A 27,675-nucleotide genomic window follows, 5' to 3' on the forward strand; every position below is an offset into this window, starting at 1 on the left:
GAAATATATGCCACAAAGCACTTAGAACAGAGCCTGAAATATGACAGACACATGCTATTGATTATAAATAGAAGAGACTGAAGGGGTTATAAGAAACTAAAACTTAAAGTAGACCTGATGGAAGAATGTCTACAGAATCTATGGGTTATAGACTTGACCTGAATATCTAGATGCAAACTGTTATCTTGCTCTCAAACAATTTCATCTGTACCTAGGTAAGAAAGAAAATTATTTTGAAGAGACTGAGTTCATGAAATTAGAAGCATAACTAGGTGAGAGAGGGCAAAAGGAAGACTATATCATTTGAAGATCCCAGAAGGATGCAGAAATGGTGTAGTCACTCCTGAGTGACCGTGTCTCACGCTGTACGCTGCCACACACTTCATAATGCACATGACAGGCTCTCATCTTCACTTTCAGGCTCTGGGATATTAACATTTTCTTTGATACTAAAATCCTTTCCTCCCATTTTCACCATTTTGGAGGCTAGGAAAATGCTGCTGGTATATCCAAGATTTAGACAATTCAAGGAACTTATTGCTACCTCCACTAGGAATTCCTTTCTTTTTTTCCAATCTTCCCATCCTTTAAAACCTTCTCTGCAAAGCTTGTCCTGCTCCTTTTCTTCCTTGCCCCATCTTGTTGTTGATCTTACCATATTGTGTTCAGACTCTGTAATGAGAATACTTCACTCATTAAAAGTCTTGCCCCACCTGACAACAAGCTCCTTGACAAGATCTTACAGAGACTGTCTTTGTATTCCAGCACCTCACAGTGGCAGTCCTAGAGGAAGTACTTAATGGTGTTGAGTGAAAGGAAAAACTGAAGCACAAGAATTAAAGCAAAAGCAATGCCTTTGTTTTTTTCTTTTTTGGAATCCAAAGGCACTTTGCAACTTGCCATGTCCCCAGACTTTTCATTTTTTATTTGGAGACAAGATCTCACTAAGTTGCTTAGAGCCCCATTTAGTTGCTGAAGCTGGTCTTGGACTTGTGATCTTCCTGCCTCGGCCTCCTGAGTTGCTGGGATTACAGGTGTGCACCACTGCACCTGGCATTCCTTTGCTTTTCTAAATTGAATATGGCTTAATGTCTTAATAATGATTAAAGGAAACAGAAAATTGGTAGATAAAAATAACCTCTTCTAAAATATTCCTAATTTGCATATGGCCCAGTTCTATTGAGTTGGTAAAAGGTTCTGTTAAAAATACTAATAAGTCTCTAGTAGGAAATTAGATTTATGGGATTCCAAAGTACATGCCACTATATTTACATAAAAGCATTCTTTAAAGGTGAATTTCCATTAAACACTTTCCATTGAATTTCATTTTACATATGAGAAAAAAGCCTAGTTCTCTATGTAATAAAGTCATCTTAAAATTTAGCAATATGTAAACCAGGACAATTCAGAATGATAGTGACTTTCTGATGAAAATATTCATAAGAATGCTGAGTCTAAATCTCAAAACTGGGGTGTATAAAGTGTCAACGGTAATAGCTGGCTATTTTAATGTTAAGTACAAAACTTGTTAACTGAACAAAACCTTAAAATTCAATGAAACAAATTGACTGGAGTCATTGTGTTTCTCTCAAGCCCCCTTACCCAACAGTCCAGGAGAAACAGAGTGCAATCTTCCAGTTGCTTAGAGTTCTGTTAAAAATGATAATTTTTAGAAGAAATCAAATACTATGATCAAAAAGAAGTCTAATTGGTAATGATTTTAAAATGAATATCTCAAAGAGAAAAATGTTTTCTTAAATAGAAAGCTGAAGAGTCCTGAAGATTCCAGAAAATAGATTGTACAGGGCTTCTCTGCCACCAGCCTTGTTCCCCCCTGCTCATTCTATGCAACATGTCAAATTAGTCCTCCTCAATTCAATCACTATTTTAGTTATTTATAGTTTATATTCAAAAGTCCTGCAAAAATTCCCACTTGTGTCAGTGACAAAATCCACGTTCCTTGGGTTTTAAAGGCTAGCCATTGCTTATTTGCTATTGCTACTCAACAGGGGATAGTCTACAGCCCACTCTCTTCCTTACTTACATACCCCATGTGCTTCTGGTCCCTTCGCTTCATCCTACCTGGTAACACAGGTCTCTGATCTCCATCACCACAGACTTCTGCACAGCTTACACTGGAACATGCTCCTCTCCCCCACATTATTTAAAGCCTATCAATCACCCAAGGACCACTTCAAACAAGTACTACTTACCAACAGTCTACCACTCCATCCTAATCCTCCCCTTTTCTGAAATTATCAAGTACTTATTTCTATAAACTCATTTTTTGACTTAATTATATATATGCCATGTAGTGTCCATCACACATCACAGTTCTTGCACTCTGACTTTATAGCTTGCATCATGCTTTTGCAGAGAGGAGGAATGTAACTATTCAGTTTAACTTAATTAGTGAATATGTAATTTATGTACTGTTGGCTTTATATGTTGATTCTGTGCACATCAATGTATACTGCATATGAACCTGAAAATACAAATGATCAGTCAAGAAACACTTATTGGTACCTACCATTCACACTAGGATGTATTAAGACTCTGGAGAGATATGCAAATAGAAGTTATAATTCCTATCGTCAATTAATTTAAGACCAAGTGTGGCTTATATAGATAGATGCATAGACAAATACATATATACCCATGTTTCCATGTCTTACATATGTACTCACACAAATATATGTGTAATAAGCACATGTAAATAACTAATAATATGAATTACAAGTTCAGTTTTACAATGTCTAGAAGATTTCAGTTTCCCAATAAATAAACAAAGAGAATATACTTATACAACATAGCAATTTGAATATGTCTTAGTTTAGTCCCCTAAACCTGACAGAATTTAAAAAAGAATTAGACAAATCTCACTCATATTTGGAGATATTAACACCTTTCTCTCAGTGACTGATAAAACAGGTAGACAAAACATCAGAAGGGCTCTGGGAGAATTAACATTATCAACTACCTTGACCTAATGGACATTTACAAAGCACCACACCAACCATGGCATGAAATACTTTTTTTTTTTTAAAGTTTGCAAGTCCACATGATTTGTCCAATAAGATAGGCTGTGTACTAGGCCATAAGTCTCCATAAGCTTTAAAAGCATGAAGTCATATATTAAATTCTCTGGTCACATGAAGCTGAATTAGAAATAACTAACAATATGCCTAGAAGAAACTCTAAATATTTAGAAACTGAGAAAACATACTTCACATATCCATAGGTTAAAGAAGAAATTTATACACTTTAAATACATGTAACTTCCTGAATGACAATTATACTCCAATAAAGTGCTACACCCTTGGGGCTGGGGTTATGGCTCAGTGGTAGAGTGCTCGCCTCGCACATGCAAGGCCCTGGGTTCGATCCTCAGTACCTCATATAAATAAGTAAATAAATAAAGGTATTGTGCCCAACTACCACTACAAAAAAATAAATATAAAAAATTTTTTTTAAATGACAATTATACCCCAATAAAGCGTTAAACCCATGATTTTGGTTGATACAGTGCCTTAGGAAAATTGCTATCTATCTATACAAAATGCTCTGGGGCTGGGGAGAACAGAAATAAGGAAACCAACTAGAAGACCAGTGAAATATTTCATTTTTAGGTTAATTAAATACCAAAACAAATATTGAACTACAAATTTAGGCACTGTATTAGGCTTAGAGGTACAAAGATGTGTACGAGGTTCAGGGAAGCCTTCTGAAAGCAGTGATATCTGAGGTGAGTGAGAAGGATGAGGAAAAGTCAGGTGGGAGAAGAAAGATGGAGGGTGCCCGAGTAAAGGGAACAACTTCGGCTAGGAATTGAAGCCTCTGAACACTGCCCTGTGTGGTAGTGGCAGGGTGGGCACAAACCCTTTAGTGTTACAGTGCAGTGTGTGTGGCAGGGAGTGCAGGAGCTGCAGCTGCAGGGCTGTGGGCCTCCTGCCTGGGGCAGGCATGGGAAGGGAGAGCGGAGTTGCTCTTAGATGCCTTGACTGAACCCGGTCTCCTTTCTAAGCAATCTTCTTTCCTGCCCCTCTTTCCTTTGAAATGTGGACAGTCCCTCCTTGACTCTTTTCTCTTCTGCCTCTACAACCTCTCACGATGACACTATTACCATACTTGATCTGTAACTAGGACTATTACCTGTATGCGAGTAATCCACATGTTGAATCCCCGGCCCTGACTTTGAATTCTAGCCACAAGTAACTTCCTGTTGTTCTACACAGGGAGGTCTTACCATCCTTTAGCCTCCTAATCCTTGGGTGTTTGCTTTACCCCTATTAATATGACCATGAACTTCCTAGTTAGTTTTGCTGTTTTGGAGCTACAATTGTTATCATGGACTCTAAGTCTCCCCAGTTGCCCCCTCAGTGCATTCCACACAGTCAAAACACAGTGATCTTTCTAAACTGAAAATCAGATCAGGTCATTTCTTTTTTTTTCTCTTTTTAAAAATATTTTTTAGTTGTAGATGAACACAATATCTTCATTTTTATTTATTTGTTTTTATGTGATGCTGAGGATAGAACCCAGGGCCTCACGCATTCGAGGCAGGCACTCTACCATTGAGTTAAACCCCAGACTCAGATCACGTCATTTCTTTCTAATAACTCCTTCAAGCTACTTACTGTGGTTCATAAGACTCTGCCCAAATTATAGTCTCTGTTCACCTTTCCTGCCTCTTCTGTGCCACACGCTGCCCACCCTGTGCTCCAGCTGTACTTCTCCAGTTCTTCCATCTCCACGCCCCTCTTAGCACTGCGTCCTCACCCAGGCTGTTCTTTCTGCCTGAGATTCTCCTCCATCTCCTTATGCTAAACTAGCTGGTCTTCTCGCTCACTCTGTTTTCTTAACCTAGAATATCTTCTCCATCAAAAATGAATTCATTGTTTAAGGCCCGATTCAAATACTACCTCTTTTGTGAATCTATTTTTATCCTCCAGGTTAAAATAAACCTTTGTTTTCTTCACTATTGCATAATAAATACAATGTAAATATTCATATTTTTCACTAATTTCATCATTTTAAATATTATTTGTTCATTGGACAAACATACTAAGTACAAGGATGTGTCAGGCACTATTCTAAACTCTGGCAACAGAGTGGTAAGCCAATTTGTTGTTTGTAACTTGTCATAATCTCTTGTTTAAAGATCTGTCACCTCCACTATGCTGCAAACCCCTCAGGGCACAAATTCTATTGGACTTGTTAAACCTGTAGGTGACTAACAGATATCTGACAGGAATTTGATGGATGTTTGTTCAGTAAATTATTATCTGGATGATCTAGTCATTAAAGTGAACTCAATTGTAAAGAAAGGAGTGGTCAGAGAGGACATCCTAATTCAGCCCAGTTGTGATAAGATGAGAACCTAAGACATCCAGAGATACGGTGATTAGGGGGCAGAAAAAAGACTAGGATTCTGGATTCTTGAATTCTGATATTCTTTCTTAGTAGGGGAGGAAAGGAGGACAAAAAAGCCAGGTTAAGTCCAGCTGCTCCAAGTTCTTCTTTACTAAATTCTAACAGCTGGACATGTGTACCTGATCATAACTGTAAAGTGACTCAGTCTCACCTCCAGATCACCATGTTTGTCCTCAGCACTGCTTCTAGAAAGGCAGGGCATGTGAATGTGGGTGACAGCTGGTCTGTGTACTGAGCCTGGGTATCTTTTCCAGGCAGAGGGCCTTAAGGTAGATGTCTTCTTGAACACATGAAGAATGGAGAGCATTCATGGAAAACTTTCTAAAGCCACAGGAACTTCAGGAGCTCTGCAGTGAACATCCCCTTTCTGTGTTTGAAAACAAACACATAATGTATACATTTATGTCAACACCAAAATGTATACATTTGTAAACACCAAAGCAATTGTTTCATGAGGGCTTCCCAACATTTTCTGGGAGAGAATTTCTCTGAATTCTGCTCACAAAGCAGAGAAGAGAATAGAGTGAATTAATTTGGTTGGCTTTATCTGCTTTCTCATTTTCTTTCAATTTATACCTGAATGTCAGGGCTTTGTTCTCAAGTACCTATCCAGCTGATTTCTAGATGGGAAGCTCAGTACAGAATTATGAGACTGTACCAGTTTTTTATTATACAGTGCTTCTATACCTGCCAATACACTTGATTAATGCAAAATAGGACCTTGGAATATGGGTCTTATTAAAGTTGTTCTTGAAAGTCATCCTTTAGGAAGGGTTTCTTTCTTCTCTGTAGACGTCGGGCTACAGATCTAAACACAGACCATCAGGAAAATGCCCACCAGCAGAAAAATCCCAAACCCAGCAAAACACCTCTGCTTTGAGCCTCAGGTCAAAAGAGAAAAGTTATGCTGTTAGAGGTACCAGGATGTCCCTGGCAGTTTGAGGATGAAATCTGTGGAAACGGAACTTCAGGTTTGGTTCTGAATTAAGAGACTTTGCCCACAGACAGAAACACCCCACACTGGGCATCTTTTTCATTTTTCAGAAATTCCACTGCCTTGTTTCAGGTACTATAATCACTGTATATTATTTTGAATTCATTACTGTGACTCTAATAACGGGTGTTATCTTCCAACAGAGCTATTGCTGTGCTGTTCTCTTGTTGGTCTGACACATAGGATCCAATTACAGTTACAAAAGAGGGAGCTGGCAGGCTTGATGAAGGATGGATGCCAAAACACTTCTTTCTGTAGTTTAAAAATGTGTAACCAAAGGAGCTTTTACTCTAGTAATTAAGTTGATCAAAACAAATAACATCTTAAGATAATAAAGTCATTTTGCCAAGAGGTCCTAGTTATAAATTATTTATTTATTTATTTTTATGTGGTGCTGAGGATCTAAACCAAGTAGAGTGTAGTGCTGTATGTCATACAACAAAACATAAACAGAGAGCTGTAAGAACAAATGTCTGTCACACATGCTAGGCAAGCACTCTACCACTGAGCCACACCCCAGCACAATAAGTTATTAATATAGAGTATGATTTAAATTGCTCATTAATGTATTAGTTTAAGTTAAAATGGATATTGAATATGAAATAACTGTGTAATGTGAAGAAGATATTAATATATTTTTTCTTGTGGTATATGTACAAGACCTAAATAATCAAAATAAGTTAGAATAGCTTTAATCTCTCTATGATCCACTGCAATGCTTATCGCCTTTTATGTTTACACAAACATTGAGTGTGAGTACCCACATAGTTGTAGATCCTGAGAATTTCGTTTCATCATACATTATCACATTTAGCTGTACTGTGTATTATACCTTTGGGTTAAAATAAGAAAACATGGGCTGGAGATGTAGCTCAGTTGGTAGAGCACTTGCTTCACACGCACAAGCCCTGGGCTCAATCTCTAGCACTACCAAAAAAAAAAAAAAAAAAAAAAAGGAAAGAAAGAAAACATACTTTAAAAAAGTAGCTATGAAGTATGGCAAGTATATTTACTACTTTAAATGTAAACTTCAGATAATGCTTTCATTTCTCATAGGAAAATAGAGACAGACTTAAGCAGAGGTGCTTTCTAAAAAAAAATCTCTTCAAGTGGGACAGCTAAAGACTTTTATGCCATGAAAATGAATCATAATGAATGGATTATAAAACAGGTACAGGGTGTTCAATATTAAATTTTATATCATATTTAAGTTTTCCCCGATAATAACAATCATCGTTTCTCTCAACAGACTACAGTTATAAAAGTTGAAGCTAAAATGTCTTTGTGAAGCTGGTGATAACTGCCCATTTCAAGGTTTCACATGTCTGAGGCTTGAGTTAAATGAAACCTCGTCTCTGGCACATGGAAGGTCTCCCTGTTTGATGAGCACACTCCAGGCCCAGTAAGACAAGGAGGGGCCTGAAGGCACCTGTGCTGATGCCCTTTAGACCCACCCATATAATGACGATAAAACTGACTCTAGAGAGTAAAAATTTAAGCTAAATTGGGTGAGAAATTTAATTCTGACATGAATTAAATATATAAAACACTTGAAATGGTGCCTGACCCACAGTCAACACTGTCTAATTACCAAGAATTTTTATTAGGAAACATTCTGAAGAAGAACTATAAGTGTTCCTGATGGTACCCTTTCCCCTCAGGAATCTGTATTTAGAGACCTCAAGCACCATACATGCTCCTGGGCCTGCCTGTTCTTAGCAGGTGATATTTGAGACCAAGGGAAATGGTGTGCTATGGAGAGCTGATGATAAAGTGAGAACCACAGTTCTCAAGCATTTGCCTCATTAGGTGGACAGACCAGTAATAAACTTCACTTCAACAGAATGAAACTCATGTCTAAGTCTCTGACACTGCAACAAATTTTAAATATCATTTATGTCATGAATTCAGATGAAGTGCTGCTTCTCATGAAGCACAACTACTCTATTCTTCAAAAGAAGCCAAGAAGAAATCTAGTAAAATTTTAAATACAATGTCCGAGAATATGTCCTTTTGGAAACAACTTCTGAATACCAAAGACGACCTATTCCATTTCTCTTCCCCAGACAGGGACATTTGTTCTTACAGCTCTCTGCTTATGTTTTTGTTATATAACATACAGCACCACACTCTACTTTATCTGTATTTTGCTTAGTCTTGTTACTCCAGCACTTTCCATGTACTTCATTCATGTGCCATGTACTTTGAGGATGGACTGTGTGCTGTGCCTGAGGGTACACAAGGCAGCAGATTGAGACCAGCTGAGCCCTTTAGACACAGAAGATAAAACCACCACAGATATATTTACTGTGGGTAAAAAAATACTTCTGAAAGATGAACAAGGAATAAAAGATTATAAAACTGAAACCAAGCAGATTTGATAAAAATGCAAGTGGAACTTCTAAAAATGAAAATAAAACAACTGAAACCTTAAAATAAATTGGTAGCAGAAAAATGGGACTGGAAGATATTTAAAGATTCAGCACAGAGATCAAAGAGAGAGCAAATATGAAAGTGAGGTTAAGAGAGATGGCGAATGGAGTGAGAAGGCCTAACGTCACACTGAATCAGACTCCCTCTGCCCTCTTGTCTCTCATTACCTGCACCCCTGCGCATCTGCCACTCTGTACCTGGAAGATTCCCTCATCTCACATGCTGTCTAGCCCCTGTTGTGTGCACACTGGCTGCTTCCTCTCCCTGTTCTGTTCCTTTATTCTTTCTCTTCCCTCACCTGGAGGTTGACTTTGATCTGCTGATGGGACTGGGCTCTCTAGGGCATTGGAACAGAGGAGTCCGTCTTCCTCACCTGGCCACTGCTGTGTTCACATATCTTTTGGTTGTTGCTTCTTCTTTGGCTAATATGGCCTTCCCAACCCTGTACAGCAGGTACCCAACTGCTGGCTCTCCACTGTGACAGCTCTGTGGCGCTCCCTGGGGATTCCCTAACTACCCATTTCCTGACATGGGACAAGCAGATCTGGTTCGACTTAGTCCAAGTCTCCTCATCTCCCAACTTTTAATCTTTTAATCTAGCGCCTTAGACAGAGTGGCTGACCTCTGCAGGAGAAAATTCACCACTGTAGCTTCAAGGTCTATGGGTGGCCTGGGACCTCATGAGAGCCCATAAACCTGTTTGCTTATCTGTAGTTCTCCCATTTTCTCAAAGACAATTCCAAATATTGATCGTCTGTCTTTTACTTTAGTAGATGATCTCCATTCATGGAGGAAAGAAAGGCTCTTTAAATGATTGGCTTCAGCTCTCCCGCTGCTGACCACTCAAACCATATCCATCGCTATTTCCCATGTTATCCTTCAATTGAGGTTCAGGAGCCCTCCTTTCTTTTTCATTCTTTTATTTTTTAAAATTTTTTCCTCCACATTTCTTATTGGTACATTACATTTGTACATATTGGGGGAATTGCTGTTACATATTTGTACCTACACACAAAATAACAATATAATTTGATCAATATCACTCCCCAGCATCTTCCCCTCCCTCTCTACCTGCCACTCCTTGGGCCATTTCCTTTACTGATCTCCCTTTGATTTAGGAGACCTACCCCCACTTTATTTTCCTTTTTCCTCTCTAGTGTTTGCATTTGAGAAAAAACATAACGTTAACCTTTTGAGTTTGACTTATTTTGCCTAACATGATGGTCTTTAGTCCATCCATTTTCCTGCCAATGCCATAATTTTATATTTATTTATGGCTAAATAAAACTCCATTGTGTATATATATTTTCTTAATCCATTCATCTGATTTTTTTAATATTCTTTTTTAATACTTATTTTTTAGGTGTAGATGGACACAACACAATGCCTTTATTTTTATGTGGTGCTGAGAATCGAACCCGGGTCCCGCCTGTGCTAGGTGAGCACTCTACGGATGAGCCACAATCCCAGCCCCATTCATCTGTTGATAGACACCTTTGCTTATTCAATAGTTTGGCTGTTGTGAATTGTGCTTCAATGAATACAAGTATGCATGTATCACTGTGATAAGAAGACTTTATTTTTTTCAGGGTAAATATGGAAAAATGATATAGCTGGGTCATATAGTAGTTCCATGCCTAGTCTTTGAAGAACCTCTATACTGATTTCCACAGCAGTTGTACTAATTTACAGTCCCACCAATAGCATTTATTGCTGGAGCCCTTCTCCAGCATTTCTTGTTCTTGATGACTGCCATTCTGACTAGTATGAGATGAGATCTCAGTGTAGTTTGAGTTGCATTTCCCTAGTTGCTAATGATGTTGAACATTTTTTTTTTCCATGTATTTGTTGGCTATTTGTATTTCTTCTTTTGAGAAGTATCTGTTAAATTCATTTGCCTGTTTATTAATTGAGTTATTTGATTTTTTGAGCTCTATAGTCTAGATATTAATTCCCCTGTCAAAAGAGCAGCTAGCAAAGGTTCTCTCCCATTCTGTGGAAAACTTCTTTTAAGGCTGCCCAGGCCTATCTTGTCATGTGCTTCTGAAGCATCCACTGCAGGGGCCTGTCCTTCTCTTTCCTGTCCTTAGCCTCCTTTTCATTATTTCTCTCCCCATCTCCCACAGAGTACCCAGACTCTTCCATTTTATATCTCCCTGTCTTTATTAGGTGTGATTGACAAATAAGAATTGTACAGATTTACAGTGTAGATGTGATGTTTTCATATATGTCTACATCTTAAAGTAATTAAATAAAGCTAGTTAACATATCTATCACCTCACATACAAATAATTTTTCAGTAAGCATTTAAGATTCACTCTTAGAGATTTTTAGGTGTTACAATATACTGTTATTTCCTGTAATCTCCATGTGGTATAGTGGACCTCCAGAACTTATACTTACTCGTCCTGTTTAACTGAAACATTTTCACACTTTGATTAACATCTCCCTCCTCTACCACCCCTCACAAGAATCACCATTCTGTCTGTGTCTGAGTTCTACGGTGCTGGGTAGTCAACCCAGGGCCTCACGCATGCCGCATAAATGCTCTACCACCAAGCCACGGTCCCAGTCCAACTTCAACTTTTAAGATTCCACATGTAAGTGGAATCATGCACTATTTGTCTTTTTGAGCATGGTTTATTTCACTTAACATATTGTCCTTCTAGTTGTTGCAAGTGACAAGATTTCCTTCATTTTAAAGCTGAGTAATATTCCACTGTATATCTACCTACCATATTTTCTCTACTCATTCATCTATCAATGGACACCTGAGTTGATTCCACATTTTGGCTACTTGGACTAATTCTGCATAAGAGTGCAGACATCTCTTCAAGGTGCTGGTCTCATTTCCTTGAATAGATACCATTGCTGGGTCATATGGGAGTTTTGTTTTTGTTTTGTTTTGTTTTGTTTTGAGGCTAGACTCTTCCACTCTAAATATTTCCTCCTTGGGCTTCTCTGGTTGCTGTGTTTCATCTTTCCCTTGTTCCACCCATCAAACACACCAAAAATCATTTTTCTTTATTGAATTAATTTCTTTCTTTGCTGTTCCACTCCTCAAAACATTATAATAAGGCTTCCCTTCCTACACCTCAACTAATGCTGTCCTTCCTCTGTGAGGCCATCATGGGCTCCTTAATTGCTAGGTCCAATGGAAAATTTTCAGTCCTCTGTCTCAGGACATCTCTGTGGCATTTAAGATTGACTAGTCCCTCTCTTCCCTCAGCATCCTTCATTTCATACATTCAATCATTCAAAAAATATTAGGTTATATTAGGCAGGGTGTCACACACAATTCTAGGAACTAAAAATACAAAGTGAGCAAAAAGACAAAGCTTTTGCCTTCTGAGAGCTTACATTGTATAGTGGGGAAAAAAAGAAATGAATAATTAAACAAGAATTTATAAATAGTAAGTCAGACAGTGATAAGTTCTTTGGAGGAAAATAAAGCAATTAAGGGGCATAAGGAGAGCCAGGGAAGGGGCAGACTGGGGGAGAGGTGGCAGGGACAGTTTTACCATTTTATAGGGTGATCAGAGAGTTGTCACTGTTGAGGTGACATCTGAGCAGTAAACAAAGGAGATGAGAGAGGAAATCCGGTGGACTAGTAGAGGGCAGAGTGTCCCAGTTAGAAGGAAGAATCACGGTAGAGGCCCAGAGGCAGGAGAGCACCTGACATGTTCCAGGAGCATCAAGGAGCCTAAGACAGCTGAGGCAGAAGGAACCAGGAGGACGGGAGCTAAGACACTACAGGGAGCAAGGAGAGCAAGGTCTACAAGTTAAGAGGCTGCCATAATAGCCAACAGAAGCAACCGTGGACAGACCCAGGGAGAGGGTGACACAGGGGATCCCACTGTATTTCACATTTTGAAGGTATAGCTGACATGAGAGAAAGAAATGAGTCAGGGACCCTGAGGTCTGGGACTGACGCCTCTCTATTCTAGGTAGCCATATGTGGCACATTCTTCTTAGACCTCTATTGTCTTTCTATCTTCTAAGCAGCCCTGCTGGAAAAGGCCAAAAATGACCATGATGGCTTTCTCTCCTGCCTAGCCCACATCTACGTAGCCCTTGCTCTGGCCAACTCTGGGGGCTTAGGCCAGTCCCAATTCACCAGGCCTCTGTAGCTTCACCACCATAGTGACTGGCCAGCTTTTCCCTCTTTCAGGCCAGTCAGATCCTGACCACAATCCCTGGCTCTCCACTTACTTCCTCACTAGACTTATTCTTCTACCATACTGCCCTGATGTAATATTTGCAAATTGTGTGTGTGTGGTGACGGTGGGCTTAAGAGTCCTGGGGTATATTTTCATTCATTTCCTTTAAAGATATCCACAAGTGATATGTGCTATCTATTTTATTATTAGCAACTGAAGCAAAAGAGTGGCAAGAAAGATTTCAATTTTAACATCCTAATACACTTGTGTAGCCTGTCAGAGCCTAAAGTTAGTAAATTAACCACTGAGACTTAAAAATTCTGTAACTGTAACTGACCCTTCTATCCTCAATTATATGCTATTTTTACCTAACACTATAAATTAGATGTCATAATTATTTTTTAACTCAATTTTTGTTTTTAGTTAACCTTAAGTCTTAAAATATTATGTAATTACAAATTTATTCTGATGGTATATCTCCTCTCCCGTAACTTTCCTCATGCATTGGCAAGAGGACCATTGGCAATCACACTCACATGGCTGTCCCATAACCCTGTGGTATGGGACAAATATAAATTACAAATTTCTGCCTTTGTAATTCTAAGTTAAGTCATTTTTGTTCTAGGGATGTGTTTCTTGGGATTCTCCAAATCCTCCAGCAATGTCTCCTCTCTCTAAAAGATGCCTTTGTTCTTGTGGATGTTTACTCCAGAGAATCCAGGGATCTGGCCTATCTTCTGCCCAAATGGACCTGGAGATTTGGCCCCATCTTGGGCTTGACACCTTCCTTTTCCATGGTGTGACACCAGGCACACTTCTGAACAAAATCTGCTTGCCCTTTTCAATACTACCCATTTTAATTCACTCTTTCTTATCACACACACTATGAAAGTCCCTGTTCAGAAGCCAGACACGCTGCCCTCTTAGATGTTGCAATTATTTTGTACCCCACTACATTCGTTTGGATTTACCTAATGTTTACCCACTTTGTGGCTCACCATTTCTTGCACTGCAGATCTTTTTTTTTTTTTTTTTTTTTTTAATGATTTTTTAGAATCATTTCTCTGTCCCTGAAATACAAGTTTATAGTTCCTCTAGTGGGGTCTGTGGTGGTAACTCAGGTTTTGTTAATTTGAAAAGTCTTGTCTTCAAATGCCTTCATTTCACCTTGTTCTTGAGAGCACACATCCCAGAGTGAGGGTATTTCCTTTGAGCACAAAAGTCATTGCTCCCGACTCTGGGCTTCCAGTGCTGCTGCAGAGTCTGCTATTGTCTGGTTGACATTCTTTCATAGTCACTCTTCCTTTCTCTCTTTGTCTTTGGTCTTCTACAGGCTCACCATGACACGCTGGGTTTCCATTTTTTCAACTTACCACCCTAGTTGATATATATTGTGCTTCTTTTATCTTTGAATCAATTCTGAAAAATTATCTCCTATCAACTTATCATATGTTTCCTCTCCTCTGGGACTCCTATTGGTTATATTAAACTTCATTTATCAATTAACTTTAATAGTTTCTATTTGCTGCCTTCTGGGGAATTTCTTCTGATAAATATCCCAATTCACTAATTTCACTTCAGTTTTATTTAAACTTGTTTAACTCAGCCACATTCACAGAGTTTTTGCTTTCAATTTTACTTTTCCTTTATGAAAGTTTTCACTGGTTACTTTTCAGATCTGCCTAGTTGTGTATGTCTTTGTAGACTTTGATTTATGTAAACTTATTTCCTAGTCATTCTGGAGATCATGAATGTGACATTATGTTGGGCTGAAATTAATCTGGGAGAATCCTGGGGGGTCCGGCTGGGCATGCTTTCCTCCAAAGAGGATCAGTTTATCCCAGGGGGTGATCTGCTGATCTGGACCCAGTTTAGCCCCTTTGAGAGATCCAATTTAAAGCAGAATTTTGAAGCTCTGCTTTTGCCTTTGCTACTGGCTCATTTTCTATGATGCTTGATGCTTTTAAGGAATTGCTTTTAAGGAATCCTGCCTTTTCATTTGTTTATATTTGTGGCTTCCTGCTCCAATCAGTTTCAAGCTCTCAGATTTATTCTTGTTGTTTTGCCCTTAGAAATTTCCTTAAGTATTCCCAAACAAACCACAATCTAGGTTTGTTTATTTGTATGTTCTACTAGCAGGAGGACCTAGAGAATGTGTACTCCAACACACTGCTGGCGATGAAAGAATTCAGGAGAGGCTGTTTGGAAGAGGAAATAACAAGATAGATAGGAGTGAGGCTCAGGTAAGAAGATCACTAACAAGGATCCTAGAATAGCCCAGGCAGGGGATGACAAGGGTCCAAAATAGGGAATAGAACAGCAGGTCAGATATTGTTATCAAATTGCCACAATTTATCAATTAAGAATTTCTGAATAAATTATTATTTTCCAATAATAATTTTATTTTCCAATAATAACTTAAAGGAGTACTTAATACTTGATTTTGGCAATTATCATTATCAAGTATTAAGTACTCCTCTCTGGGTTTTCCTTTTTTAAAAAAAATTTTATTTATTTTTAAATTGATTTTATTTTTTAAATACATGACAGAGGAATGCATTACAATTCTTATTACACATATAGAGCACAATTTTTCATACCTCTGTTTATATATAAAGTATGTTCACACCAATTCATGTCTTCATACATGTACTTTGGATAATTATGTCCATCATATTCCACCATCATTGCTAACCCCCTGCCCCCTCTCTTCCCCTCCCACCCCTCTGCCCTATCTAGAGTTCGTCTATTCCTTCAAGTTCAAGGAATCAAACACCTACAGGGAAGCAAAGCACCTTACATTTATTCAAAACTTTGACTTTGACAAGAGTCACAGTTGAACTGTGTAATTGCTGCAACCTGTTTTTAATCAAGATCTGTAACTGCTGTAGTTCTCTGTCATTTTGCCACATTGCATGCTGATCCAGAATTCTGCATACAAGAAACACCTGCTGCAGAATTCTCTAGGTGCTTCTCGAGCACCTTTGTGGTGAAATGGTGCCGTCATTTTATATACACATACAAGTACACACACATGAAGGGATAAGCTATGACATCTTTAGAAAGGGAAAAAGGAACATTTGCACGAGCCTAATCAACCTATTGGGGACTAGCTTTCTCACTGTCTACTTTGTCTGGTCTTCTGTTATAGTTTGGATCTTGCATGTCCTTCAAAGACCCCTGAGTTAGAAGCCTGGTCCCCAGGGGCATGGGGGAGCTGAAGCCCAGGGGGATTGTGGGACCCCAGCCCTTCTTCTTCCTTTCATATTCTCCCTGCCATAGGTGAGCAGCTGTGCTGCTCTGCGCTCCTGCCGTGATGCGCTGCCTTGCCACAGGCCCAAAAGCAACAGAGACAACCAGTCAGGGACTGAGACCTCTAAAACTGTGAGCCCAACAGAAATCTTTAATCAGTTGATTGCTTCAGGTATCATATAATGACAGAAATCTGACTAACACATCCTCTAAAGCATCCACGTTCTGTTGTAAGGAAAACAGTAATGCGAAAAGGAAAAAAAATCATGTATCACTACTTACATTTTGTTAAAACTGCTAACTTCAGGAAAATGAAGCAGTAGTTTGAACATGCTAAACCATAATCAGCAACAAGGGCGCCAAGTCAACTACTAGATTTCTCTAGAATTTTAAGAGACTGGGCATGTTTGGTGCTGTCCTACATTCGAGGTTTGTTGTGCTTTCTTTTTTAATAGTTATGGAATGCTCAAATTTCTGAAATGCACAGCAGACAAACACCCACCATCCAGGGAGCATAGTTAAATGTTTAAAACCTGGGTTTCTCAAGGAAAGAGAGCCTTATTAAAGAAATGGGAAAGACAGCTGTCTAAATTCTGTTTTAGTTATTTTAGTGCCTTGATGGTCAATATTGCAAGAAGAATAAATACAGCTTTTTAAATTGTGTCTCACAGGCACCTTAAAGGAAACAAATCCACAATACAGCCTAGTACTTGGCCCAAGCCTGTTCCCTCCTCCAGTCCTTTGCTCCTGAGGGCACCACCACACACCCCTGCCCTAGGCAGGCAACAGCACTCATCTTTGTTCCCATCACCCTGACAATCTCTTATCAGGAGACCCTGAGGGATGAGCCACACATGGACCTCTCTTCTGCTTGCTTTTCTCCACAGCAGCTGTCTCTGTCCTCAGCCATGGTCACCAGGAAGGTCAATACAATAACTGCTGCTTCTTCCATCTCTCTGCTTTAGCTCTGCCAACCCTCCTCCACTCACTCTCTCGTTTATCTTTATGTAAATAGAAATGGATTCTCTTCTGCTTCAGATGTTGCCACTGTACTCAGAATTCAGCCCCAGCTCCTCCTGCAACTCACGCCACATGGCGTACCCTCCTAAGCCTCTCTCCTCTCCTGCCTCCCCATCTGCTGCATACCTACCCCACTGGCCTCGCTGTTCCCTCTGCTCACACCATCTCTGCAGAGGCTCCTCTGTCCATCCCAACAAAAGCAGCTGCCTCATCACACCTGACCAAGCTCCCTGCTCCTTGCATCATGGCATGTGTCACCATCTATAATTATTTTATTTATTTCTTATCTGATACCTTCACCAGAACAGAAGGTCCTTGAAGACACAGTCTGCTATTCTTACTGCCATAAATCCACACCTAACACTGTGCCTGGCAGACACAGAATTTTAGCAAAATATTTGTTGAACTAAAATCTCATTTCTCAATCATTTTTTTCTTGAATGTTATGACTATTTTGTAATTAGCATCTACTATTTGGTAGCTCTTTCAGTTTATTTTATAGTAAGTTGAACAATCTCAGTTTTGTCTCTAATTCAGATAGTTAGCTTACTAGGTTGGGGTCTACAGAGCACCTACCATACTACCCATCAATAAACACAACAGCAAGTCTTTATTAGTGTTATAGAATTTATAGAATAGAATTTGGTTCAACAAAGAACCAATGATTCTGAGCATTCCTTCTTTAAACCCCAGCCCATCTTTACTACCAGGTCATTCCTAAACGTCTGCTCCTCTCTCTTGAATGTCTTACCAGTTCCTGACTCCACCAATATTCAATTCAACAAGGACTAATTCCAAGTCTACCATGTGCCAGGCACTGTGCTAGGAACTGTGGGTACCAGGGTGAAAGAAGGAGTGAAGTGTTCATAGATATCTTCTCATTCCACACATTGATTAATCCCCAAGGTCCTTCCCTTAGCATCACACCTAATATGAAGCCACTGCCCAAGAAGATACATGACGGATCCAGGGATGCGAGACTTCAATTAAGAACAAAGACTAACTTCCAACTGGAAGTTCTGGAAAGAACACTGCCTCCAATTCTAAGCTTGCATCCCAGACCACGAATTGTCTGAGGGAGTGATTAAGAGAAGCAAGAGTTGGATGCTGGTGAGGGAGGTCAGACGACCGTCATGAGGGAGACCTTGAGAACTGGGGAGACACGAGAGGGACAGTCATCCATCCACTCAGTCTTTCTTGAGGCCTACTATTAGCTAGCCATTGTTCTAGGCCTTGAGCTTCAGCAGTGATCAGCACAGAGAAAAATTCCTTCTCATGCTGCTTTTGTTCTGAAGGTGAAGAAGATTTCTATTTCAGACTCCATCTGAAAAAGTGAGCAATGCCAAAATTTCCCCACCCTTCTTCATCTGGAAGCAATAGAAAAAAAATGGCAAACTGGGTGCAGTGGCACACACCTGTAATCCCAGGGGCTTGGGAGGCTGAAGCAGGAGGATTGCAAGTTCAGAGCCAGCCTCGGAAACTTAGTGGGACCCTAAGCAACTTAGTGAGACCCAGTATCAAAATTTTTAAAATAGAGAAAGTAATAAAAAGGGCTGGGAATGTATCACAATTTTGAGACCCAGTATCAAAATTTTAAAATAGAAAAAGTAATAAAAAGGTCTGGGGATGTATCTCAATGTACCTCTGGGTTTCAATCCCTGGAACCCCAAAAAAGACAATCAGGTGGGTCTGAGAAGAAAGTATCCAAGCCAGTCAGAATCCGCTACTAGATGAGAGGTGGGTAAGATTCTAGCAGTACCTGGGAGTTGGAGAATTATCTTAGAGAGAATGTCAGAAGTGAAAGGGCCTCAGGATGGGGACAAGGATACAAACTGTATGACCTAACAACTGAAGACCAGGAAAGTGCTGCTAAGATATCAATGGATGCAGATAAAAAGAGACAGGTGGACAATTCAAGGACAAGGCAATCAGGTTTCTCTCAGCAGAAATCAGTGTGAAGAGATGCCCATTAGCCAGGACAAGATGTTCCCCCAGCCCCAAAGTCAGAATGCCAAGCAGGTCCCTGAGACTTTGACTCCATTCTTAAGAGGATGAGGGGAAAAGGGAAATCCTGAGTTGATCGAGTTCAAGATGGAAATGATCAGAAAAACAGAATAACCAAGGGTGTATTTTCTGCCACAAGGGAATTTAAAATTATCGAAGATACCCATTAGCTGCCTTGCCAGCAGCTCCTCCTCATTTGTAGCCCTCCAAAACCTACTCAGTGTGGCATCTCTGGGCTCCTGTTACACCAGAGATAGGTTCTGGTTTCAGACCAGACTTGCCATGATATGAAAAGAAAAGCTAAATAAATGATATCTGGGCCCATGCTAAGGTCCATCTGCATCCCCTCACTCTGTCCATGAATATTATCTCTAATTCTACATATTGTGAGCACGTCTGCTCTATCTGGGGAAGGCACAGAGTGTCTCAAGAGGCCAGGGAGAAGCAGCAGCAGGCCCTGCCTTGGGATGTCAGGGAAGGCTTCCTGGAAGAAGTGACAACTTAGCTGAACCCCTACGAGTAGGATTCTGCAAGTGGAATGGAGGGCAGAGGTGGGAGATGGCTCTCCAGCTGAGGAAGGGGTGGTTGCAAGTCATCAAAGAGCAACCACAGCTGGACCTCCATGAAGGAGGGAGAGGAAGGCAGGAAAGGTGAAGCTGGCGAGCAGCGGCCAACCCAGGACAAGGCTTACAGGTTGTTCTTACTCACTCCCTTCCAGTCTCTACAATCATCTACAGTCATCTTCCTAAAGCAAAGATCTGGTTTTATCCTGTCCTTGCCTAAAGCACTCAGAGGCTCCCCATTTTTTTTTTTTTTTGGTCCCAATGAAGACCCTTGTTATGGTTTAGATATGAGAGTGTCTCCTCAAAACTCATGTGTGAGAAAATGCAAGAATTTTCAAAGGTGAAATGAGTAAGTTATGAGAGCCTTCCTACACTGAAATGGATTAACGGGAAAGTAACTGTAGGCAGGCAAGGTGTGGTTGAAAGAAACAGGTCACGGTGAGGGGTGCTCTGGGGTTTATATTTTGTTCCTGGTGAGTGGAGTTCTCTCTCTGCTTCCTGGTTGCCATGTTGAGCAGCTTTCCTCGGCCACGCCTCTCATGGAGATCTTCTACTTCATCTTGGGTGCAGAAACATGGAGTTGGCCATCTGTGGACTGATGAGACCTCTGAAACTGTGAGCCAAAACAAAAATTTCCTCCCTTATGTCATTCTTGTCAGGTTTTTTGGTCACAGCAACACAAAGCTAACTAAAACATCCCTCTGCATGGCATCTGTGCCCCTTTGTCCAGGAAATTCCAGGTTTACCTGTTATCCTGGCAAAAAGTGTCCTAGTTTAGATAATAAATATATGGTTGCATTTATCAAAATACCTTCCCTCACCTCTCTGGACTCCTCTGGTACCCCTCTTGCCCTCCACTGAGTCCTCAGGCCTCACTAAGCTTCCACTTCTTCAAGCCTGCTGGCTATCTCTGGGCCTGACCTCCTGTTTCCCTACCCCTGGCTTCTCGTACACTGCTCACCTGGCCTGAGACAGTTTCTTCTCTCCTCATTTGGCTTGGCTCATTCTGAGGGGTAGCAAAATAGTGTTGTGAAGATTGTTATGAAGATCATAAGAATTAAGACATTTAACAGTATAGCCAGCAGGCACAGTGTCAGTGTTGGCCTAATCTAACTCTCTTTTGCAAGAGGGAACCCAGTCCTCTGGTTCCAGCCTGGACATCACCTTCTCCAGAGAGCCTCCCTGGTCTCTCAAGGCAGGACCAAGTGCCCTCCTGTAAGCTTTCATGTCCTTTCCTCATTCTGACACCCCACTGTCAGATTGGACCTGATAAAGTCTGTCTCTCACACTAGCCTGGAAGCTGCAGCAAAACAGAGCTCTTGTTTATCACTGATATCTGGAAGTTAGCACACTGCCTGGCACACAAGAGGCATTTGATAAATTCTGTGAGTGAATAATTTATCCAGTCTTGGTACTAAATACAGAACTGTTTGCTTTATTCAAATAAAAAGTTAACTTGGGACCTCAACACCTGAGAGATCCTAGTCACTTTTATAAAGAACCTGGCAACTTAGTTTAGATTCAGCTTGATTCTCCTGATTTGAACTGTCAAAAGGCTTATATGACATTTTTATAATACACATAACTCATTAGTGAAACAGAAAAGAGTTTAGGTTGGATAGCTTCCTGACCGAAAATTTATGAACAGTTGAAAAATCAGTGTCTCTCACTATTTCTTTCTTTTTTTTAACTTTATTTCACTCATTTATTTTTTTATGTGGTGCTGAGTATTGAACCCAGGGTCTTGCCCGTGTGAGACGAGTGCTCTACTGCTGAGCCACAACCCCAGCCCTCAATATTTCTTTCAATCATTCCAAAGATGAAAAAAGTTGACCACTGCATGATAAATAAAAGTTGGCATTTTTAGTGTAGTTAATACCTTTCTAGTCTTTTAATTGACTTCTGTAGGTGGCTGTGGCTTTTTCTATCTATTCATTCATTCCAATGAAAGCCTTTAATAGTTTCACTTATGATCATTTTTCATGCATGAACCATGGTTTCCTGTATTTTTAAAGTAAAAAAGAAAAAAAAAGCTTAAAAAGGTTTTAATTGGATTACTTAATATCAATCACATTACAGAATAACTATGTTGATAAACTCTCAAATTTCTATAGTCAGTTTGTAAGTCCAGGAATACTTTGCAATGCTCTGATGATTGATATAAAGATGCTTTCAGGGAAATCCAAAGGCATGTAACAACCATCCTCAACATAGAAGACATCAGTAAATGTACCCAATTAATAAGCAACACACAAAAATTATATGCAACTTCTTGAAAAGTACCTAGGTGTGGCCAAAGAGCAAAGCCAAAATCAGTGCTGCATTAGTGGCAGATTCATTATGATATCTGAGAATGGTCCCGTTCTGTGTTTTCAGATAGACACCTAAGTTATGCAGTAAGCCAGATGCTGAGAAGTGCTATAGGAAAAATAAGCAGGGAGCACCACTGGCAGTGGGGAGATGGGAGTTGATTTTTAATGAAGTGCTCAAGAGAGCCTCTCTGAGGCTGTAATACCCCAGTGAGAATGCACCAGATGAAAAGACCTGGGAAGAAGAGGCACTTTTCTGGCCCACTGGAAAGGAAGCTCAAAGTGCCACAAGAAGAGACTGCTGGCTGCTGGCTGCTGGCATGCACCTATTACATGCTATGTGCTCAGCTGCCTACTGGCCATGGAGGATACTCCCTTCACCAAGGTATTAAACAAGTGTGCTCTGGCAGGGCACCAGCATCACTGAAGAGCTCTGCAGTAGTCATTTGCAGGCTGGAGATGACCACAGGGATGATGTAGCATATTAGGGTTCCCTGATCTCAGTGAAAACACTAGGATCTCAGAGCCATGACAGCCAGGTATAACCAAAATAAGTCATAGGGATGCAATGACATCAAGTTTTTAATTGCAGGAAAGTATGACAGAAAAGAAATCACAGAACCTACATAAAATAGATGGGCAGCCTCCTAAGTGACAGTTGCCATACATAGATAGAAATCCAACTAGTGCCATTAAGAGGTTTCATATCCTCTTGCTCAATTCTTAAACTTGGTTCCCAGGGCCAGAAATTCCAGATCCCCTTTGAGGAAGAATCCTACAATGTAGTCATAGATGTACATGGTAAATCTTCCCCAGAGCCATCCCTAGAGATATCTGAAGTAATTTACTTATAAAGAGAAATTCACAGGCTTTCCAGGTCTTATTAGGTACTGCCTCTGACTGATGCTAATTTCTGGAGTTCCAACAACTATAGTCTATGGGTCAGAGTGGAATTTATAGAAACCAAGTGACATAGGAAAAGTCCAGGATCCACCACACTACAGGTCTTGTAAAACCATAGGCCTATACTTCTAGTTAATTCCATGGCCTCAGAAAGTACAGTGGAAACAGAAACACTTTGTAACTGAGAGAATCCCCACCGGATTCCACCACCTTTGCAAGGCAGGCTTTTATGATGAGAAGAACCAGAGAAAAACCCCTGTAACAACTCCCCCCACCAAATATTTCTGGGGAATTCACAGAGACTAGTGCCATTATTAAAGCCTTAAAAGCCATAGAGGTGGTGATTCCTACCATATTCTAGTGTAATTCACTGCTTTTCTCATCAGCCAGGTGGACTGTGGAGAGGACTGCTGAAGATGCAGGAGTAAACGGGTGGTGATGCCCCTCACAACTGTGGCTCCAGTTACAGCATTTTTACTAGAACAAACCAACCCAGCTCCTGGGATCTAATGTACAGCATCAGCCTAGATAAATCCCTATTATTAAATATATTTAGAATCAGTTAGCCTTCATGTGACAGGCACAATAGTATATACCTTTACCATTTTTGCCCTATAGCTACACCAATTCTGCTATGTCTTTTAATAGAGGCCAGAGGGGCCTGTATTTTCTGGATATCTATTCCACAGAACATCACACTGGCCCCCTATACTGATGATACAATGCTAACTGAACTTATACAGCAAGTAGCAAGCATTCTTGGTGCTGCATGCATGCAGAAGGTGGGGGGAAAGTCCTAGGAAAATTCAGGGTCTACTACATCTGTGACACTTTTAGAGTTTTCAGTGGTCTGAAGCATGTCAGTGAGAGACAAATTACACCTTGAATAAACCAGTATAAAGAAAGAAGCATAATATCCACAGGCTTCTCTGAATCTTGGTGCACACACGTGTGCTGCTCTCATCGTTACTGTCCATTTTGAGTGAGGAACAAAGAAAGAAAAGGCTCTGCTATAGGTCCTGGCTACTGGAGGGGCTGTCCTAATACCGAGGTCATATAATCTAGCAAAGCCAAAGGCACTGAAAGTACCCAGGGCAAACAGAAGCACTCACTGAAGCTTCTCACAGAGCTGTTCCCTCAGGCTTTGGAGTAATGCCATGCCTTTTTCTTCTATCTATGATTATTATCCCCTTGAAAAGTATCTCTTGGCTTACTGCTGGACCCTGACAGAGACTGAATGCTTGACTCCAGGACACACTAAGTGACTGTGTCCCCTTATGTAATGAGTGTTATCTGATCCACAGAATATAAAATTAGACACACACAGCAGCATTCCATTGTGAAATTAAGTTGGCATATATGAGACCAGGTGAAGCCAGTTCAGGAGGCCCATGTAAACAAAATAAGCAGGTGGTTCAGACTCCAGGGTACCTGCTCCCTCTCCTTCACTGCTCCTCCCCAACTTACATCTATAACTCATGGAAAATTCCCTTCTGCCAACTAAGAGGAATAAGTACAGGATTGGTTTTTACGTTTATAGGTGAATCTGCAAGCATACCAGCATTACAAGCCCACACAGAAGTGCTCAGAAAGACAGTAAGAAAATCTTCCTGGAAGACAGAATTGCAAACAGTACATCTTCCCATGGCACATCTTGAAAGGCAAGGTGCCAAGCTATGAATCAACAACAAATCCTAAGCAGAGGTTCCTGAATGCTAGCCAGGCCTATAGAAAGAATAAGATTAGAAGACTGGAGACAAGAACCAATGGATGGACCTAACAGGATGTGCACATGATGTAAAGGCATCCATGTCCCTCTAAATGCCTGTCAGAGAACAGAGGAGGCTCTCAAAAGTAGATGGGCAAATGCCCTGTGTAGTAGCCACCATAATCCTCCTTCTCTAGTCATTCCAGTGTCTGCTCAGTGGGCTCTGGCCATGCAGTATGGATGCCCTTGCCAGGCACAAGCAGGATAACATGAACTTTCTCTTGCCAGTATGATCTAGCTATCGTGAATGTTGAATGCCCAAACTGCCAAGAGTGGAAGCTAACGCTACATCCCCAGCAGGGAAAAGAGCCAGTTACCTGGTGGCAGATTTACAATAGTCCTCTTCCATTACTGAAGGAGCAAGCTTTGTCTTTGTAGGAAGTGATGCACAGTCTGAGCATGATTTGCCTTCTCTGCCTGCAGTCCTGCCAGCAGCACATTAGTGCATTTACAGGGTGCCGCACATATCTACACAACTAGTTCAGAGGACACAAAAAAAGCAAACACCTCCAAATTCTTTTGTATGAGTCCATCATGACCTCAGTATCAAAATATATGACAAAGGGCTGGGGATGTGGCTCAAGTGGTAGCACGCTCGCCTGGAATGCGTGCGGTCCGGGTTCGATCCTCAGCCCCACATATAAACAAAGATGTTGTGCCCGCCGATAACTAAAAAATAAATATTAAAATTCTCTCTCTCTCTCTCTCTCTCTCTCTCTCTCTCTCCCTCTCTCTCTCTTTAAAAAGATATATGACAAAGAGAATTGGAAAAAAGACAATCCTAAATTTACTCATAGATACAGATGCAAAACTCCTAAACAAAACACTAGAAAATCAAATCTAGCACTATAGAAAAGATAATATATTATGGCCAAATTGAGCTTATTCCAGGAATTCAAGGTTGTTTAAATATTTGGAAATCAACTAATTTATAAAATGTATAGCCCGAAGGAGAAAAACCTGTAATTACCAATATAGATGCTAAATAGAGAACATTCAAAATATAGTCATGAAAAAACTGTTAACAAATTAAGAATGGAGATCTGCAAAATCATATAGTAAATCTCTCTTAATGGCAAAATGTTGAAACCATTCTCTTGAAGATTATGGGCCAAGCATAGAAAGCCCATGACCTTCAGTACTGGATGAGCAGTTCTACCTAGCATGAGGAAAGGAAGTGAAATACAGAGTATATAGTTTGCAAGTGAAGAAGTAAATCTGCCATTACTCATGGATGATTCTCAATGTAAGGAACCCAGAAGAATCTATAGATAAATCAGGAAAACTGGAAAGGGTTAAGCAAGGTTTTGGTTACAAAATAAATAATACAAAAATTAATTCCACCTATTTACACTCAATAGTTAGAAAATGCAAATTTTATACCCTTTATAGTTGTGATGAAAATAGAGGTGCTCCTCAACAATGGAGATAGGTTCCAATAAAACTATTATAAATTCAAAATATTTCATGGGAAAAAAATATTGAGCGTCATAGCAACATAGCATGTGGTAGGCACTGCAGATTTCCCCTTGAGATCACAGGGCTGGCTGGGAGTCATGGCTCACTGCTGCTGCCCAGTATCACCAGAGAATATCATACAAAAAGGTCAAAATTCAAAATTGAAAGTACACATTCTACTGAATGTGTACTGCTCATTGTCATTAAGTTGAAAAACCAAATAAGTTGGACCACCCTAAGTTAGGATCACCTACATACCAAGTACCTAGAATTAGATCTAACAAAAGGTATATAATGCCTGTATGTAAAAAAAAAATTTATATATATATATATATATGTATATACATATATATATATATATATATATATATAAAGTATGCTAAAGAAGAATCAAATGAATGATTTGATATCATAAAGATGTAACTTCTCCAAATTGATTTAAAGATTCAATGCAGTGCCAATCAAAATCCCAATGGGAATGCATTCCGCTGTCATGTATAAATTTAAAAAAATTAATATGAAAAAATCCTAGTGAGTTTTTAAAAGAAACTTCACAAGCTTTTGTGTATTTCAGAAATAGTCAAAACATTCCTGATGAAGGAAAAGCCACCAAGAATTATTACAAAGGTAGAGTGACTAAAACTATTTATCCATGTAGGGATAGTCGTGTAAGTCATACAAAATATGGAGTCCAGAAACAGATCCATGCATATGTATAAATTGCTTTAGGATACAGATGGCACTACAGCTTACTTGGGAAAGGGTAGACTGGGACGGCTGGCCATACAAGTAGAAGTAAAATTAGACTTCTACTTCAATCATACACCAGAATCAATTCTGCATTAAAGATTTAATTGTAGGAAACAAAATTATGAAAATTTTAGCCTACATAGAATTATCTTTGTGATTGAGGATAAGGAAGAATTTTTGGAAATAACACAAAATACAAAAAGCCAAAACCAAAAAGAATAAAATTCTATACCATTAAAATCCAGTACTTCTATTGTTCAAAAACTTTATATAGGGCTGGGGCTGTAGCTCAGTGGCAAAGCACTTGCCTTGCATGTGTGAGGCCCTGGGTTTGATCCTCAGCACCACATAAAAATAAATAAAGATACTGTGTGTTTATCTACAACTAAAAAAAAAAAACAAAAAACAAAACAAAACAAAACAAAAAACAACAACTTCATACAAAGTGAAAAGAGCAGCCATGAACTGGAAAACATTTATTTACAAGGTGGAATGCTCATCCTCCAGAATAAAGAATACCAATTAAGAAACAGACAACCAAAGAGAAATGATGAAAAGATATGCACAGACATTTCACAGATGAAGGTCATCAATGAGTCACACCTATAAAATGTTTCAACATATGAAA

At 39.8% G+C, this 27,675-nt stretch overlaps 1 protein-coding gene across 1 annotated transcript in view; it reads right to left on the minus strand.

Moving 5' to 3' along the window:
• Window positions 1-27,675, minus strand: part of Enthd1 (ENTH domain containing 1) — a 109,692-nt gene that overhangs the window by 14,795 nt on the left and 67,222 nt on the right. The gene's annotated exons all lie outside the window — the stretch shown is intronic.

This window comes from Callospermophilus lateralis, chromosome 4 (assembly GCF_048772815.1).
Source record: "Callospermophilus lateralis isolate mCalLat2 chromosome 4, mCalLat2.hap1, whole genome shotgun sequence".
NCBI classification, from domain to species: domain Eukaryota; kingdom Metazoa; phylum Chordata; class Mammalia; order Rodentia; family Sciuridae; genus Callospermophilus; species Callospermophilus lateralis.